We start from the raw sequence: 17,821 nt of genomic DNA on the forward strand, positions 1-17,821 counted from the left end.
CCACACTGAGCCACGTTCATTCGGCCTCGGGGCGTCCTCCACACCGGCCCCCTCTCCGGGGAAGCATCGCCTCTCCTGTGTCCGAGGTTCACCCGGGCCCCTCGGGCTCTCTCTGAGCACCAGCGGTTCTTTTTTTTTTTTTTTTTTTTTTTCTGAAGCTGGAAACTGGGAGAGACAGTCAGACAGACTCCCGCATGCGCCCGACCGGGATCCACCCGGCACGCCCACCAGGGGCGACACTCTGCCCACCAGGGGGCGATGCTCTGCCCCGGAGGGGCGTCGCTCTGCCGAGACCAGAGCCACTCCAGCGCCTGGGGCAGAGGCCAAGGAGCCATCCCCAGCGCCCGGGCCATCTTTGCTCCAATGGAGCCTTGGCTGCGGGAGGGGAAGAGAGAGACAGAGAGGAAGGAGGGGGGGTGGAGAAGCAAATGGGCGCTTCATCTGTGTGCCCTGGCCGGGAATCGAACCCGGGTCCCCCGCACGCCAGGCCGATGCTCTACCGCTGAGCCAACCGGCCAGGGCTCAGCGGTTCTGATTGGGCAGCGCACCCCCTCACACCTGACCGTGAGCTGTTTGTTTCACTGGGTACATCCCAACCTCGCTCTGACACACCATTTCTCCCCTGCTCGTCCCCTGCTCTCTCGCCTTCTTCTTTATCTCTCCCTTATCCCTAGGACATTATTATAACCTTCTGGATAATTCACCTGGCTCCAAACCTTCCCTTTCTGGCCAATTCCTTTATTTTTGCCCCAGGATAATTCTTCTAAAACACGATTTTGATCATGCCACTTGTCTGCTGAGAAATGCTCCTTGCTTCTCTCCAGTGCCTAGAAAATTGCATTCAGTCCATAGCATGACGCTTGGCGCTTCCGTGGTCCAGCCCTCAGCCATCTGTCCACCTCACGCCCTATTCCCCCCCCCTCCCCCCCATTCTCCATCACCAGAACCTACGTCCTGACTCCCCAGCCCGCGTGGGATTGCGCCAGCCATTCTCTCCTGCACGGAAACCTTTCGCATGAACTTCCTCTTCCTATTCTTGAGCTTTCCAGTGAAAAGCGACTTCTTTTTCTTCTTTTTTTCTTTTTTTGTATTTTTCTGAAGCTGGAAATGGGGATAGTCAGACTCCCGCATGCGCCCGACTGGGATCCACCCGGCACGCCCACCAGGGGCCGATGCTCTGCCCCTCTGGGGCGTCGCTTTGTCGCGGGACCAGAGCCACTCCAGCGCCTGGGGCAGAGGCCAAGGAGCCATCCCCAGCGCCCGGGCCATCTTTGCTCCAATGGAGCCTTGGCTGCAGGAGGGGAAGAGAGAGACAGAGAGGAAGGAGAGGGGGAGGGGTGGAGAAGCAGATGGGTGCCTCTCCTGTGTGCCCTGGCCGGGAATCGAACCCGGTACTTCTGCACGCCAGGCCGACGCTCTACCACTGAGCCAACCGGCCAGGGCCTAAAAGCGACTTCTTAAGGAGGCTTCTTCACTCTCTCTCCCTTCTGTCATTCTTTATTTAGGACTGTCTTTGGACATCGTGGGTAGATCGTGTCACATTCTGCCTTGATTGTGTTTATTCTCCAACGATATTTTGCTTCTTGGAAGTATGAGCCACGTGTAACTCCCCCTTCTTTAGTCTTTTCTACCCTTAGCATAGTATTTTGTGCACATGAAGAGTGCCGTGATTATTTATTGAATCAGCACATTTTATCACTTTTTTTTCTCTCTCCTACTGCGGCAGTTAGGATAGCCCTGGAGAAACTTAAGAGATTCTGAGTAAACATTTATTGATTGAGTTAGGGCTTTATAATTGAGGAGTCTGTCGGGATACGTACTCCCTGTCTTTCTCCCCAAGCTTTCAGACACCGACAAGTTTCACCAGAGGTGTGAAGGGAGTCTGACACACGCGAATGAGGACCTGCTGTAATTATTAGTCTAGGGTGACTCCTGTTCTTTCAATTCTTCTGTAATTATCCCCTGGTTACAGAGCATTTGTTTAATAATTAGTCCAACACGAATATTTTGAGCATCTCTGCTGACATGTTGAATGGAAGAAAGAGACCATGACTCGGACCCCTGTTTTATTGGATAAAAGTCAAGGTGACCTAGGGTGGCCCTAAACAAGAAGTTTCCTGGCAGGCGGGGACATGTAGGTTCATGAGAGGAGCTTGCTGGCAGGAAAAGGGTGCGGTTTGGTGACCCTGGTCCATAATAATAAAGCCAGTTCTGGAGGAGTGTGTATCTGAGCTGGGAGCCCTTCTGGACCCAGTCCTGGCCTGGTGCTGTGTGTGAGGAACAATGGATGAGCATGAGCTTGGGAAATAGAGACCCCTAAGCTCGTAGTCCCAAGGTGGGGTGCTACCACCACCTGGGCGGGTCCCCAGTCACTGGCAGAGTCTCGGCAGCCTTGGGGGAACTTGCTCTGGCCTGTGGAGGACCCAGGACTGGCAGAAAATGGAGCCAGGATGCCACAGGAGTGGAGATGTCTTTGACTTCCTTTCTTTTGGCCTTTCTTTTGGATGTGGCTGGACCCCGAGAGCAACCAGGGGGTCCTTGGAGCCCATGGACCATGCAGAGCAGGGCTGATGAGTGAGCCCCTTGGAGGCCAGACCTGGGCGGCTTCTGTAACCCGTGCTATGGGGACACAACCAGACCCCTTTCCTGCCATCCTGTCTGGGCCTGCTCAGACGTGACAATGGCCGCTGGGTAGCCGTGGCAGAGAGGGCACAGCACGCAGGACCTGAAATGTTCACCCCCAGGCCCTTCGCAGGACACACTGCTGTCCCCGACGTCTGACACCTATCACACGGTCCCTCCCGGCACCCTTCCTGGGGCTCCCCGAGTCCCCGTTTTGGTCTCTGCCTGGCTGCTCTCCCGGTCCCCAGAACGGACCACTTTTTCTTTTCACACCATTTGTCCCCAGCATCTCTCCTGGCTGAGACCTCAGACAATGGCTGCCTCACTGTACCATCTAGCATTTGACTCTTCAGTGTCACACTCTGGGGACGTGGGTTCACTGAGCCGTCATTTTCTGACATGACTTTGGACACAGAGAAATACCGTGAACACAAAGTAGAGTTTAAAGTGTATTTTTTAGAAAAGATGTGACAGAAATTAAAAATGTTCCCTGGTACGCCATAGAATTGCAGGAGGGTAATATTTTCGATATCGTATTTAAATTTCAGATATCTGTGTGCCCTTTTCAAATGTTATTCAGAGAAAATTTTAAACCTAAAATGCCATAGAATGGCAAAAGCCACATTACACAAATATCTTGAATTTGTTCAATCTGGGCTGAGTTCTTTCAAAGTTATTTAGAGTGGCAAGTACGTTAGAGTACATTAAACAATATTTCAGGAAAAACACATGGAAGCTTGGTCTTGATGTCATTCGAAAACCAACGCCAACTATCGTATAGGGTAGAGAAGAGAATGACTAGATTTAATGAAAATAGTAGTGTAGTCATTGTTGACTAGTTACTCATCTGTTAGATCCTTGCAGGAGTCGTCAAACTTTTTATAAAAACCGCCCACTTTTGCAGTGCTGGTCAACCTGGTCCCTACCGCCCACTAGTGGGCGGTCCAGCTTTCATGGTGGGCCAATCGCATCACTGTTTGGTTGCGCGGTAGGGACCAGGTTGACTAGCACTGCAAAAGTGGGTGGTTTTTATAAAAAGTTTGACGACCCCTGCAAGGATCTAACAGATGAGCAACTAGTCAACAATGACTACACTACTATTTTCATTAAATCTAGTCATCCTTTTCTTAAAGAGCGTGTGTCCAATGGAATCTGAATACCATTATGATTTGATACCTACCTTCAATCGTTAATATTATAAATGAAAAAGAGGTGTTTCCATAAGGGTGGTCTAGGTGATTCAGAAAAGCTAGACGTAATATGTATCCTCAGAGGAGCATCGAATACAACAATATGTAGACAAGAGCCTCTGGATAGCAAGAAACACCTGACAGTTTAGTGGGAACAAACCAATCTTAGACTAGAGAGAGTGAACACCACAAAGAGGTGACCCGGAGTTGTTGACATGAGGGCTGTTTGCTCACGCGGAGGAGGCTGCTCATACTTCTGTACGGGGGTAGAGGGGAGTTGGGCGGAAGTTCCCAGTGAATAGCTTTAGGGTCGACCTGTGGGGATGGGAGTGTTGAGCCTGCATCCACTTACTGCCAGAGGCAGAAACCTCGCTTGACCCCCCCCCCCCCATGGGCATGAATTCTGGATGTGGGATGTAAATGTCTCGCTGGGGCACCCCAAGGCAGCTCAGAGAGTCCTCAGACCCTAATCCCACGCTGCAGGGGCCCACGGGTAATGGCAAGCAGGAAACGAAATCCTATCCTAAGAAGACAGTAGCAGCACACTGAATGACAGACTTCATCTGAGGATCTTTTTGGTTAGCAAGTAAAGTAAATGTATAAGGCATCTAATGAGATAAGTTTATACGAGCCAGAATCAACAACAGTTCCAAAAGAACTCCAGAGACTGGGAGTATCAGACCCATGCTGGCTGAGAAACAGACACCAACTGGATGAAACAAACACTCATTTCACGGACATAAAAGTCAGATTTCAGTTGTTTCAGTGGACTTGGACTTGCAGACTTGAAGAGAAACTACTTAAACATTATATGAGTGAAAATTTATATAGATAGGTTTAACAGTAGGTTACACCTCTATTAAAGCACTGTCTAAGGCAGGGGTCTCAAACTCGTACTGATTTTTTTTTGTTTTCAACTGCAGTGAGAAAAGTGTTGCGTAACAGTTGCCTTTTGTAGACCTAGTGCAGCCCACCGAATGGCTGTGATCTTGCTCTGCGGCCCACATGCTGAGTTGAGTTTGAGACCCCTGATCTAAGGGATAAAAAAAAATGATAAAAACAGCATGTAAATCAGGAAAAAGTCAAAGAGCCGTACAGTAGCCTAAGGGTCTTTCACTGACTTGAAGGAGGAAACAAAAGGAAACAATTATATGACATATAAAGAAAAAAATTGCAGGTGGAACACAAAAAAATGCACATAGAAAAATGGAAGATATAAACATAACATATGCCCTGGCCAGTTGGCTCAGAGGTAGAGCGTAGGCCTGGCGTGCGGGGGACCAGGGTTCGATTCCCGGCCAGGGCACATAGGAGAAATGCCCATTTGCTTCTCCACCCCTCCCCCTCTCCTTCCTCTCTGTTTCTCTCTTCCCCTTCCGCAGCCAAGGCTCCATTGGAGCAAAGATGGCCCGGGCGCTGGGGATGGCTCCTTGGCCTCTGCCCCAGGCGCTAGAGTGGCTCTGGTTGCGGCAGAGCGACGCCCCAGAGGGGCAGAGCATCGCCCCCTGGTGGGCAGAGCGTCACCCCTGGTGGGCGTGCCGGGTGGATCCCGGTCAGGCACATGCGGGAGTCTGTCTGACTGTCTCTCCCTGTTTCCAGCTTCAGAAAAATACAAAAAAAAACCCCAACCAAACAAACAAAAAAAACCCTAACATATAATGCATCATGTATATAACACATTGTACAATTATAATTTTATGACTTCAAATTGACCAAGTTATTTAGTTTTATATATATATGGATTAAGATGTCAGATTAAAAATTAATTGCATCTTATTTACAGAAGATTTAAAAAATTTTAAAGTGTGAAGAAGGAAAACAGTACGCCATACAAAAAACTTAACCAGAAGAAACTGATGTAGCTCTTAATAATATTTAGTGGAATAAAAGTTATTAAGTTCTCATCAGAATTCATCTAAAGTGTTACAAGACCTCAGCAGTGAAAGCTAAGACATTTGAGTAGGAGAGATTGAAGGCCTAAGTGAATGGAGAGTTCTAGCAAGCGTCTAGAGCGGGACACTCAGTAATATAAAAATAGCCGATTCCCTGAAGCCATTGATACATCCAAAGTAATTCCAATAAAAATTCCAAAATAGTTTTTGGAGGACCTTGGCACCACGATTGTAAAATTTATTTGGAAATTATTTTGCCCTTCTTGAAAAACAATTTGTTAATTAGACATTATAATTGCTTGTTTTCTCAGTTTCTTCCAAGTCTATCAAGATATATTACCAAGACATGGCAAATGACTCTAAACCAGGGGTCCCCAAACTTTTTACACAGGGGGCCAGTTCACTGTCCTTCAGACCGTTGGAGGGCCGGACTATAAAAAAAACTATGAACAAATCCCTATGCACACTGCACATATCTTATTTTAAAGTAAAAAAGACAAAACGGGAACAAATACAATATTTAAAATAAAGAACAAGTAAATTTAAATCAACAAACTGACCAGTATTTCAATGGGGACTATGCTCCTCTCACTGACCACCAATGAAAGAGGTGCCCCTTCCGGAAGTGCGGTGGGGGCCGGATAAATGGCCTCAGGGGGCCGCATGCGGCCCGCGGGCCCTAGTTTGGGGACGCCTGCTCTAAACCATACCTTGTTTATTCACAGAGAAGCTCTTTCTTTTATCAGGAGAAATTGATCTGATCTAGGAGTAAAAGAAGCTCTATAAAATTAGGATGATCTATTTTTGGAGTTTGCTCATTAACTGGAGGTGAAAAACTTGTATGTTTGTGCCAAATCTATTTTAAAGGCCAAAGTATTTTCAAACGTGAAACAAATAACCAGAGAGGTGGACACAAGAATTATTACACATAAACTGCTTAATATTTTTTTTTTACGGTTAAAATGAATTACATTCCCAATTACGAAATCGAGTGGTGTATCTTCGCCTGAGGAGGATACATCGGTCCTAATTAATCAAAACCAGTTGTGTACATTTAACATATTACATCTGAGATTACATTTGGGCATCTTGTACACCGCAAGGAGAGTCCAGGTGGGTGAAAAATTATGTCTGTTTTGATTTTTATCAAAACAACGGCGCATTTTTCATTCTCCTGGGACCCCGCTGCACGGCCCTGTGTGTGGATGGGCCCGGGTTAGCCAGCCGGTTGACGGGAATGACAGCTCGGCTATGTCAGCCAACCTCCAGCAGCCCGTCAACCTAGGTCACTGGCACCGAAGACGGACCCAGGAGGGAGCCCCGTCCAAACTGTCAGACCGAAACCTGTAAGCAGAACAAATGGCCGCCACCGAATTTTGGAATGATTCATTCCTCCGCGAAAGCTATTTCAGTTGAAAGGATTTTTTTTTTTTTTTTTTGCCTGGGATGCTGCCTCGAAGATCTTTTCTTTTTTTTTCCTCTTCCTCCCCAATCCTGTTTTTTTCCAGCTCATCTGGTGAAGCTGTGGGATTTTTTAAACAGCCTTTATAACAAATTCCTTTTCTGCTTAAATCAACTAGGGATCTGGTTTCCGTTGCTTATAATGAAGAACTCTGACTGCCAGCCTTAGAATGAGGTAGGAGTTTAATATTCTAGTATTATCTTCCAATAATTTATATGCTTTCCTGATCCTTTTTTTTTTTTTCCTATTCCAAGTAGCTAGTATACAGTGTGGGGCAAAGGTAGGTGTACAGTTGTTCGTATGGAAAAGAATACAATAATGAATAAATAATAATACAAGAATGAACAGTTCCATGTACCCACAACTGTACACCTACTTCTGCCCCACCCGGTAATATACAGTAACTTATTTGGAGAGCAGATGGAATACATCGCAGTGAACCAAAACAAACAAACAAACAAACAAACAAAAAACAGTTCTTGATATAGAAAAAGAAATTTAGAATGAGTGAAAAAAAAGAAAAGGTTATCATTTTCCCTGTCTGCTCTACCACCCTTGGTACCTCCGCCAAGCACAAAGGAAAGTTTAATGGTCTTGGAAGAAGAGAAAAAAGTAAGAAAAATTGAAAAAAAAAAAAAAAAAAAGCAAAGGGAGCCTATTTATTGGTGGATCTCAATGAAGATTCCGGGCAATCATTTCTCCCACCTAGACGGACCCTCAGGGAGTTTCAGGTAATAAAAACTCACATGGTTCAGCAATGTGCGGGCAGAATGCGCCTTAGAGCTCAGAGAGGTATCGGATTTTCTGCATTCCAGTTGTCAAGCCGAGAGCAGAAGCTATGTCTCTGGGATGTGTCTATAGCAACGGGCCTCGGACAGCCTCCCACCGCCATCCGGGAGCCCCCTCCCTCGTGTAAGCAAGGCAGGAAGGCATAGAAATCTTCCTTTCTCACAATCGGTGGAGTTGCAGGAAAATTCACTGTTTTTTTACTTGTCCAGGACAGCACAGGTGTGGTGGCGGAATGAGTTGATCTCAAGAGGCTTCATATTCTTAAACAAGGGACAGCCCAGCCATCACCAGGATGGGCCCACGATCTCAGGGCAGATGGGACCAGGACATCAAGCTGATGCCAACGTGGTAAGGATACGACCGTCTCCCAGATGACTCACCCAGACGACCCACCTTGACCTTTTGGCGGTAGTTAGAGACAGCCCTGAGCACAGGTGACGGTGGGAAAGGGTGCTCGTTAGTAGCCGAAACCAGGCCGAGGGGAAGACTAGAAGAGAATTTAGCTTGGTTCGTTAAGAACAAGGGCATGCCTGACCAGGCGGTGGCACAGTGGATAGAGCGTCGGACTGGGATGCCAAGGACCCAGGTTTGAGACCCCGAGGTCACCAGCTTGAGTGCGGGCTCATCTGGTTTGAGCAAAAGCTCACCAGCTTGGACCCAAGGTCTCTGGCTCCAGGAAGGGGTTACTCAGTCTGCTGAAGCCCCGCGGTCAAGGCACATGTGAGAAAGCAATCAATGAACAACTAAGGTGTCGCGACGAAAAACTGATCATTGATGCTTTTCATCTCTCCGTTCCTGTCTGTCTGTTCCTATCTATCCCTCTCTCTGACTCTTTCTCTCTGTCTCTGTAAAAAAAAAAAAAAAAAAAAAAAAAGAACAAGAGCATCTTGTAAAACATCTGACACTAATGGGCAAATATCTTCACCTGATGATCTTGTAGGTGAACATTCTGAAGAGGTTAGAGAGACCAGATCTGCTGGGGATGGTGAGTGGTGGCATGTAGGAGGAGAGGAGAAGGGGAGAGCTTAAGTGAGTTGTTGCTACTTCAATGCCATGGATGTTTGGTGTGAAAGTAATTGAGGCGGCAAACACAGTTAGTGCAATGGTTCCACCGTGAACAGGGCTGGGGTTAGGGGACAGTCTGACCCCTTGCGCAGTCAAAAATCCATTTACAACCTTTGGCTCACCCAGAACCTACCTACTTACCGCCTGTTGTTGACTGGAAGTCTTACCGATAACACTGACAATATTTATTAGATTGCAGGCTGCTTGAGGACGCGTGCTTCTTCATTTTATATAAATAATTCTTAACCGAGTGAGTCAATCACCTTAAAAACCTAGACATTCTGTTAAGCTTCTACTCCCCCCCCACTTTTTTTGGTCCTTCTATGCTTTTTCTCACGTATTTCTGAGTCTAAACCGTGAGACAGAATATAGTTTAGCATCAGTTGCCAAAACAGCTTCAAAGCGGTCGTGTCCACTCTCTAGGGCTTGTTTGTGAATGGCCTTTCATCACCGTGAAGTAGTCACTCTTTGAAGAGAACGTGATGGGACCATACATCCGGCCCGACATGGATAATCCGAGTAAACAGCTTTTCTTGCCTCTGTCAGAACCTCTGGAAGCGGAGTGATCAGACTCAGTTTCGGCAACAGAAGGCTCGTGGAGACAGAAGTGTACCAACATTTTTCATGGCTCCTTTTCTAGGCGTCCCCTAGTCTTATTTTTTAAAAAGTTTAAATTATTAAACGGTTAGTACATAAAATTTGGCAAATCCAGGAAAATGCACACAAAACATACTGTGGTAATTATTAACGTGTTAGCGTGTATACTCTTTATACTCTATTGGACATTTTAGTTACCATAAAAATCTATAACACTGATTATTTTTTTAGAATTAGTTTTTTTTGCATTGGAGAAGGGTTTGATTATTTAGTACATTGAAAACCCAGTACGTATATGGTTCTTGGGAAGTTTGTCACGTCCGTTCACCTAAAGAAAAGAGGGAGGGGTAAAGGATATTGATGTCGGATTGTTTTTTATTATAATAATTCCACAAAGAAAACAAGCTATCACTCTTTGTGTGTCTAAGATACACAAACCATCTCTTTGGGTTTTAGGGTTCCTTTCAGAAGCATTCATTTGTCAGACGATATTCTTATTTTCAAGATACATGGTGTTTTGTGCTACTCACGATGAGCTAGCTCATCCCCGCTGGCGAACTTCCCTTCACCACCAAACCGGGCGTTTGGGGGAGCTCCACTCTCAGGACCTGTTAGGGCGTCACTCCTGAAGTTACTCCTTAGATGCTTAAGAATAAAGAGCCTCAGTGACATCACGTAGCAGCTTCCGAGATGGCACGTCAGTTACCCGGGAGGGTTTAACTTGTGGGCGGGGCAGGACTGGCCGGCCAGCTCCCCGCTAGGGGTCAAGCGTCGTGCGTTCTAGACCAGATGCTGGCCATCAGCGGGTTATGTGCTGTGGCAAGTCACTAACCTTTACAGTTCTTAATTTCTGTGTCTGAAAACAAGGGGGGCCAGATCACTTTTATCCACAGGAGTCCCTTTCTGCTCTAAAAAGTTACAATTCACAAAAAAGGCTCAGAATTAACATGTAGCTAAACCAAACTGTCACAAGGCAATGCTGTGCATATATATGTCTGTGTGTGCATGATACGTGTATAACACAAATATTGTATGATTGTACGTGTAACGATATACATTGTATACATAACATATAACATCTATAAAATACAATATATGGCCTGACCAGCTGGTGGTGCAGTGGATAGAGCATCGGACTGGGATGCGGACGACTCAGGTTCAAGACCCTGAGGTCGCCAGCTTGAGCGCGGGCTCATCTGGTTTGAGCAAAGCTCACCAGCTTGGACCCAAGGTCGCTGGCTTGAGCAAGGGGTTATTTATTACTCGGTCTGCTGTAGCCCCACAGTCAGGGCACATATGAGAAAGCAATCAATGAACAACTAAGGTGTCGCAACAAAAAACTAATGATTGATGCTTCTCATCTCTCTTCGTTTCTGTTCCTTATCAGTCCCTCTCTCTGACTCTCTCTGTCTCTGTAAAAAAAACAACAACAAAACACACACAAAAAAACCCCCAAAACAATATATGTGTGTCAATATACAAGGATAGCATATATAAGACACAATATATGTATAACACTAAATTAAGAGTCACAGTTTGTGGGTTATCATTTGAGACAGACCCTCTGAAAGAAGCCCCCTTTTTCATAATACCGCTCTGTGGATCTGTTCTGTACTCCTTGTTTATCCAGGGGTCATTTTATTAAACTCGTTCCTTTTGGTTGCGGAGGGAAAACAACAGACCCCAGAAAGCACTTGCATAGACTCTTTCCAAGAAAAAGGGGTCCTTCTTTCATCACAGAGTAGTTCATTTTATGAGATCGTTGATCAAAGATGTGGAAGCTGCAAGGTCAGAACAGACTTGATACTCATGCGGTGGGTCTAATGTATGTAAAAAGCACAGCGCAGCCAATGAATGATGTTAGCTCTTAACTGAGGGGGTAACTAACTTGAGCTTACTTGGTTCTGAAGACCTCAAGTTGAAATTCTGAAAAGCTTGCCCGCGCTATGTGTCACCGCCATCACGTTTTTGTCCTGAGACTCTCATCTAGGACGTTGCCTGCGTGGTTCCATCTATCTGCACTCGGGGGGGCTCCATTGGCGACCCCTTGCGCTGATGTGGGCTTTGTGGGTTTGTACAGCTCTGTGCTGCCACCGCGCTCCCGGGATGGCTCTGTGCCGTCACCGCGCTCCCGGGATGGCTCTGTGCCGCCACCGCGCTCCCGGGATGGCTCTGTGCCGCCACCGCACTCCCGGGATGGCTCTGTGCTGTCACCGTTCTCCCAGGATGGCTCTGTGCTGTCACCCTGCCCCTGGGATGGCTCTGTGCTGCCACCCTGCTCCCGGGATGGCTCTGTGCTGTCACCGCGCTCCCGGGATGGCTCTGTGCCACCACCGCGCTCCCGGGATGGCTCTGTGCTGTCACCCTGCTCCCGGGATGGCTCTGTGCTGTCACCGTGCTCCCGGGATGGCTCTGTGCTGCCACCCTGCTCCCGGGATGGCTCTGTGCTGTCACCGTGCTCCCGGGATGGCTGCACAGCGATTCCTGCTCTGCCTGCAGTCACTCTGACAGCGCGCCTCTGGGGTCAACAGAGGTATTGTGCAGAAAAGCTAGATTTGACTCTATTTTCTATTATTATCATCATCATCATCATCATCACCAGGTTAGGTGCATTCTGAGAAGGCACCGACCAGGGGCTGCCACAAAACTGCTCTTCCCAGAGGAATACCCCGAGGGTGGAGTCAGTAAGGGCTGGACAGAGATTGGCTTATCAGAAAGCTATTTCGATGTATCAGCAGATCCAGTGTAGTGCACGCCGAGGCTCCGTGGACGCAGCCTGTGTGGACGCAGACGTGCCCACAATGTGCCCCATGAAACGCGTCCGCAGTCACTCAGGCCGGGTTTACAGTAGAAACATAATAATGTCTGCGCCCCTTAAATTATTGGCGTCTTTGCTGCTGTTTTTTTTTTTCTTTACTATCAAAGGCGAGATGCTTGAAGTATTTTTCATCAACCACAGCTGAGCATGAACACCGAGGTTAAAATGACATCGTTCTCTGGGAGGCCACGGCGGACGTTCGACTCCCTTCAGAACCAGTTTCACAGAACAGGGCCTTCCTGGCAGATGAATTCAGTAAAACATAATGTTGTTCTCTTTCATTTCTGATTTTTGCATGAAAAACCTCACAGAAAGTATACTCTCCGAGCAGAAGAGCATTCTTCACAACGCCAGAAAGAATTTCAGGGAAGGCAACTCGGGAGAAAATCCCAGGGGCAGCTGGAGCTCGAGATTCAGCCAGGGGACCCCCACAGGCCTTCCACTCACCACGCAATGTTTCCTACTCACGATACAGTGTTGCAAAGCGGTGACAACTTACTTCACTGCCATCTTAACGGGAGAAAACACAGAAAGGGTCCCCACTGACCCGGATTCGGGTTCAGTGGCTGGGTCTCCCCAGCAGTCAACGTCACCGACTGTTCTCTCGGCTCGCAGCGGGTTAGTTCTGTCCTGGCGGCGTTGGTGCTGCTGCTGCAGTCGGAGGGAAATCATGCCGGGGGATCTGCGGGCACAGAACCTTGCGTGGGAGGAGTGAATGTGTCACGGCACATTCCGCCTCCACGTCCATCTGCCGAGCCGAAGTCAGAGAAGCCGGGGAGGGCCACAGAACGAGCTGACGGCCCACCGGAGGATGAGCAAGTCAGAGGATGGTGCGTTCTCATCGCTGCTGTTTCCTTACGACGCCCCCCAGCGAGGGGACGCTGGACTGAACGGGAGGGGACTGCGTTTTTGCCCACAGCAGGTTTTAGCGATGCGTCCTTCTCACTAAATGAAGGCAGGCGTGTTGTTCCCAGAGGCGTTTTTGTTTTTTTAATGCTGAAAATTCCAACTGCAAGTGAAATCACGAGTCCGCAAGTATCCGAGGACGACTTCCAAGTAACCGTCACCCGACAACGGCAGATAGGAACGTGTCTCTTGTACGCGATTCCAGTCTCGGACTGTCTGCCTCTGCTGAATTATTTAGGAATATAATAACATTCGCATATCAAATCCTCGATGTTGCAGCAAAAACCTCTGGAAAACACAGAAAATTGCGGAGGGAAAATACCTTGACTCTTATTGCCAAAGATCAACCGTTTGACGCCCCCCACCACGTGGCATGGTGTTACACATCGAAATTACAGGGGAGGGGACAAAAGCATGTTTGCCGTTGTTCATAAGGAAAAGAACACAATAACCGGTAAATAACGATACAAGAATAAATGGCTTCGTGTGCGCACAGCTGTGAACGACTCTTGCCCCATTTGGTACGCATACAACTTCCTCCAAATATGACTTACACGCGGCGCTGTGGGCTGCTCTACTCATTCAGTAGCATAATAGCACGGACGCTTCCCCGTAAATATTTAGCTACAGCTTTTATATGATATCAAGTGTGTTTAGAGATGAGCGTTATAACCAGATGTTATAAACTTGAGGTTCATCCTGTTGTTAGTGAGGCATCGTTTTTTGTTTGTTCATTTGTTTGTGTCGGATGCAAACCTCCTGCTCTGTCATTGGGATTGGAATAAAGAGGCAACTTCACAAGCTCTCCTTCAGGGACGTCTGGTGCGGGGAACGGGTGTAGACCCCTCAGGCCCCCTGGCTAACGGCTGGGCGGCGTGTGGGCACGGCCCTGCCAGGCGCTGTTTGCTGAGACCGGTCCTGGGTGGCTGGCGGGCGTGTGCCCAGCATCAGGGAACATTCCCAGTTTCCACAAACTAGCGGCTGGAGCCGCGCTCGCTCCAGGGCGCGGAGAGATGGGGCCTGTGCAGCTCTCCACCGCCAACCAGGGCCTCCGCCAGTGCAGGACTTCGGCAGACCGTCCAGCTGGTTTCCTGACCTCCTCACCACTAGGAAGAACTTTCCCCCAGAAGTGACCATTGCTGAACAGGCTAGCCTTCCTGGTACAGAGTCTGCGTGTCCCTGACTCTGGTGTCTGTCTGTGCCCTCCCTGCTGCCCGCCCGGATTCCAGATGCGGTCCAGCTGCCCCAGGAGACCCGGTGGGGGACAGGCCAGCCGGTACCCTCATTCCTACAGGAGCGCCGTGGAAACGCTGTCTTCTCTCCCAGGCACCCTTTAAAGTCTTTCTAATTCTACCAGGTCTTCCCAGTTCCCTACTTCACTCCTCTGTCTCTGGGGTTTTTTTCTTTTCTTTTTCTTTTTTTTGTATCTTTCTTTCTTTCTTTTTTTTTTGTATTTTTCTTAAGTTGGAAACAGGGAGGCAGTCAGACAGACTCCCGCATGCACCCGACCGGGATCCACCCGGCATGCCCACCAGGGGGCGATGCTCTGCCCCTCCGGGGCATCGCTCTGTTGCAATCAGAGCCATTATAGCACCTGGGGCAGAGGCCATGGAGCCATCCTCAGCGCCTGGGCAAACTTTGCTCTAATGGAGCCTTGGCTGTGGGAGGGGAAGAGAGAGACAGAGAGGAAGGAGGGGGGGGGGAGAAGCTTCTCCTCTGTGCCCTGGCCGGGAATCGAACCTGGGACTCCTGCACGCCAGGCTGACACTCTACCACTGAGCCAACCGGCCAGGGCCCTGGGGGTGTTTTTAGTTTCATTATTATTATTATTATTTTTTATAGAGTCAACTACAATACGTGGCTCACAATGGCACAGCAAAAAATGTAATGATGAAAGCAGTGAAAGAGTGATATAATGTATACACACACACACACACACACACACACACACACACACACCTGACTTCCCGGAGCTGTAGCAGCAGGGTTTCTGTTCAAGCTCCTTTCTGAAACCTCTCCAACCCCACCCGGGATTTGAAGGTCGGGCCTGAGTGGGCAGCAGGTTTTGCAACTCAGATTTTGTGGCATCACCAGGTTGGCAGCTGCCCCAACCCAAGTCGCTGAAGGTCCCGTGTTGCTGCTGAGGCCTTAAGAAAATCAACGACACGCTGACATTTGTTAGACCACAGGAATTCAGTGGTCCACGGTCATGCGCTGTGGTCTGTCCCATTTCACCTGAGCAGATGAAGGACATCTGGTGCTCCTGTCTGTCTGCCAGGAGGGCCTTCAAAGGTTTTGTTTGTTTGTTTATCGAGAAAGAGAAAGAGAGCGAGAGGGGGGAGAGAGAGAGGGGGGTAGACAAACAAGAAGGGAGAGAGATGAGAAGCATCAACTCATTGTTGCGGCATTTTAGTTGTTCATTGATTGCTTTCTCGTATGTGCCTTGACCGGGGGTCTACAGCTGAGCCAGTGACCCCTTGCTAAAGCCAGCAACCTTGGACTCAAGCCAGCGACCTTTGGACTCACTCAAGCCAGAGACCATGGATGGGGTCGTGTTGATGAGCCCGCACTCAAGCCAATGACATCGGGCTTTCAAACCTGGGTTCTCAGTGTCCTGGGTCAACACAATTGACAGCACCACCATGTGGTCAGGCCTTAAGGTTTAATTAAGAACATAGAAATAGTTCTAAGTATTTTAATTTACAGAAAGCAGTGTGCGGGAATACCGCAGCCAATAGTAATACCTTCTGGTTCCGGGGATTTTAGGATTGTATTTTCTCTCTGATGGGTGTACAGGTGCCGTTCATGTTCCGGCACGATTGTGTTATGCCTGGGGGCCTCCTTAATATGGGGGCCTCCTTAATATTTGGACAGTTGCTAAATGTTTCTACTGGTATCAATCCACTTAATGGCCAGGACTATGTCCTAGCCGTATTATTTCACTTGTTTGTAGAAAATTACCTTGTATAAAGATGATTTAGATAGTTTCTTTTCCTTAAGTTTGCAGCCAATCTGCCCTCCCACACAGACCCATCAACTCTAAAGCACTTCTCTTGAAAAAAAAAAATGCTTTTCGTTCTGTTAGAATATTTCTCAGAAAAAGAAATTATACCTACTGTTAGAATATTTTTTCCTTTTTTTTTTTTAAAAAAAGAGTTATTATTCTGTTTTAAGAAAATAAACATCATAGCATGCTTTAATAAAAATAACCATTCCATTAGTCTTTGTTCAAATGTCATCCCTACGACTGTAGATTAACCAGATTTTCTTCCCGAGAATGTGCAGTCACACCTTCTCTCTCTCTTCTTTCCCTCCTCGCTGGACGATTTGTACAAGTTGTAACTTGTACTATTTGGATTTTTGAAAAACATCAATTAGTCATGATGGATACAGACAGACGCCAAGATACGACACGGCAGAAGGTCAGGGAGGCTCTCGAAGGTTCCAGCCTAGTGTGGAATCCTAACGCGGTCCCCCTTGAGACGAGAGTAAGGAGCGGGCGAAGCTCAGTGGTTCTGCAGGGTCACAGTGTAGGCGGGTGACGGCTGCCAAGCCAACGCAGCCGGAACGATTTTGTGCAGCTTGGAAAAGTCTCACAGGGTAGGAAATTGAATGCCGTAAAGATAGAGAGGGCTGTTCTTCCACATAAGTCGACTCTACTCTCAGAGGAAAGAAAGTCTGGGGAGAAGAGGAGGTTCCCAGAAGGTCCATGTTGATCTGCATTAGCCTCGTTCCTGTACTCATCAATCGTCCACTTCACAAACAGGCCCTCCCATGCGAGTAGCAGAAACCGGCAGGCTGAACGCTGGGGAACAGGACTTTAACATTTTCTCAGGTATTGTTATTGAAAATGATTGTTTTCCCACAGTAGATATACCCTTTACCTGGAGAAATTTCAGCAACTAACGTGGATAAGGTTTCAAGAACTATCGCAAAAATTATCACAGCACGCGGACAACTCTGATGACAATACACATTGCCCATTAAGTATTTGTGTGAGTTAATTACAGCTCTTGAAACGAGGAGATCTCACTGCTTTTTATTTTGGTTTGGTTAAAAAAAGAAAGAAAGGGCCCTGGCCGGTTGGCTCAGTGGTAGAGCGTTGGCCTGGCATGCGGGACACCCGGGTTCGATTCCCGGCCAGGGCACATAGGAGAAGCGCCCATTTGCTTCTCCACCCCCACCCCCTCCTTCCTCTCTGTCTCTCTCTTCCCCTCCCGCAGCCAAGGCTCCATTGGAGCAAAGATGGCCCGGGCGCTGGGGATGGCTCCTTGGCCTCTGCCCCAGGTGCTAGAGTGGCTCTGGTTGCGGCAGAGCGACGCCCCAGAGGGGCAGAGCATCACCCCCTGGTGGGCAGAGCATCGCCCCCTGGTGGGCGTGCCGGGTGGATCCCGGTCGGGCACATGTGGGAGTCTGTCTGACTGTCTCTCCCCGTTTCCAGCTTCAGAAAAAGAGGAAGGAAGGAAGGAAGGGAGGGAGG

This window comes from Saccopteryx leptura, chromosome 11 (genome assembly GCF_036850995.1).
Source record: "Saccopteryx leptura isolate mSacLep1 chromosome 11, mSacLep1_pri_phased_curated, whole genome shotgun sequence".
NCBI lineage: Eukaryota > Metazoa > Chordata > Mammalia > Chiroptera > Emballonuridae > Saccopteryx > Saccopteryx leptura.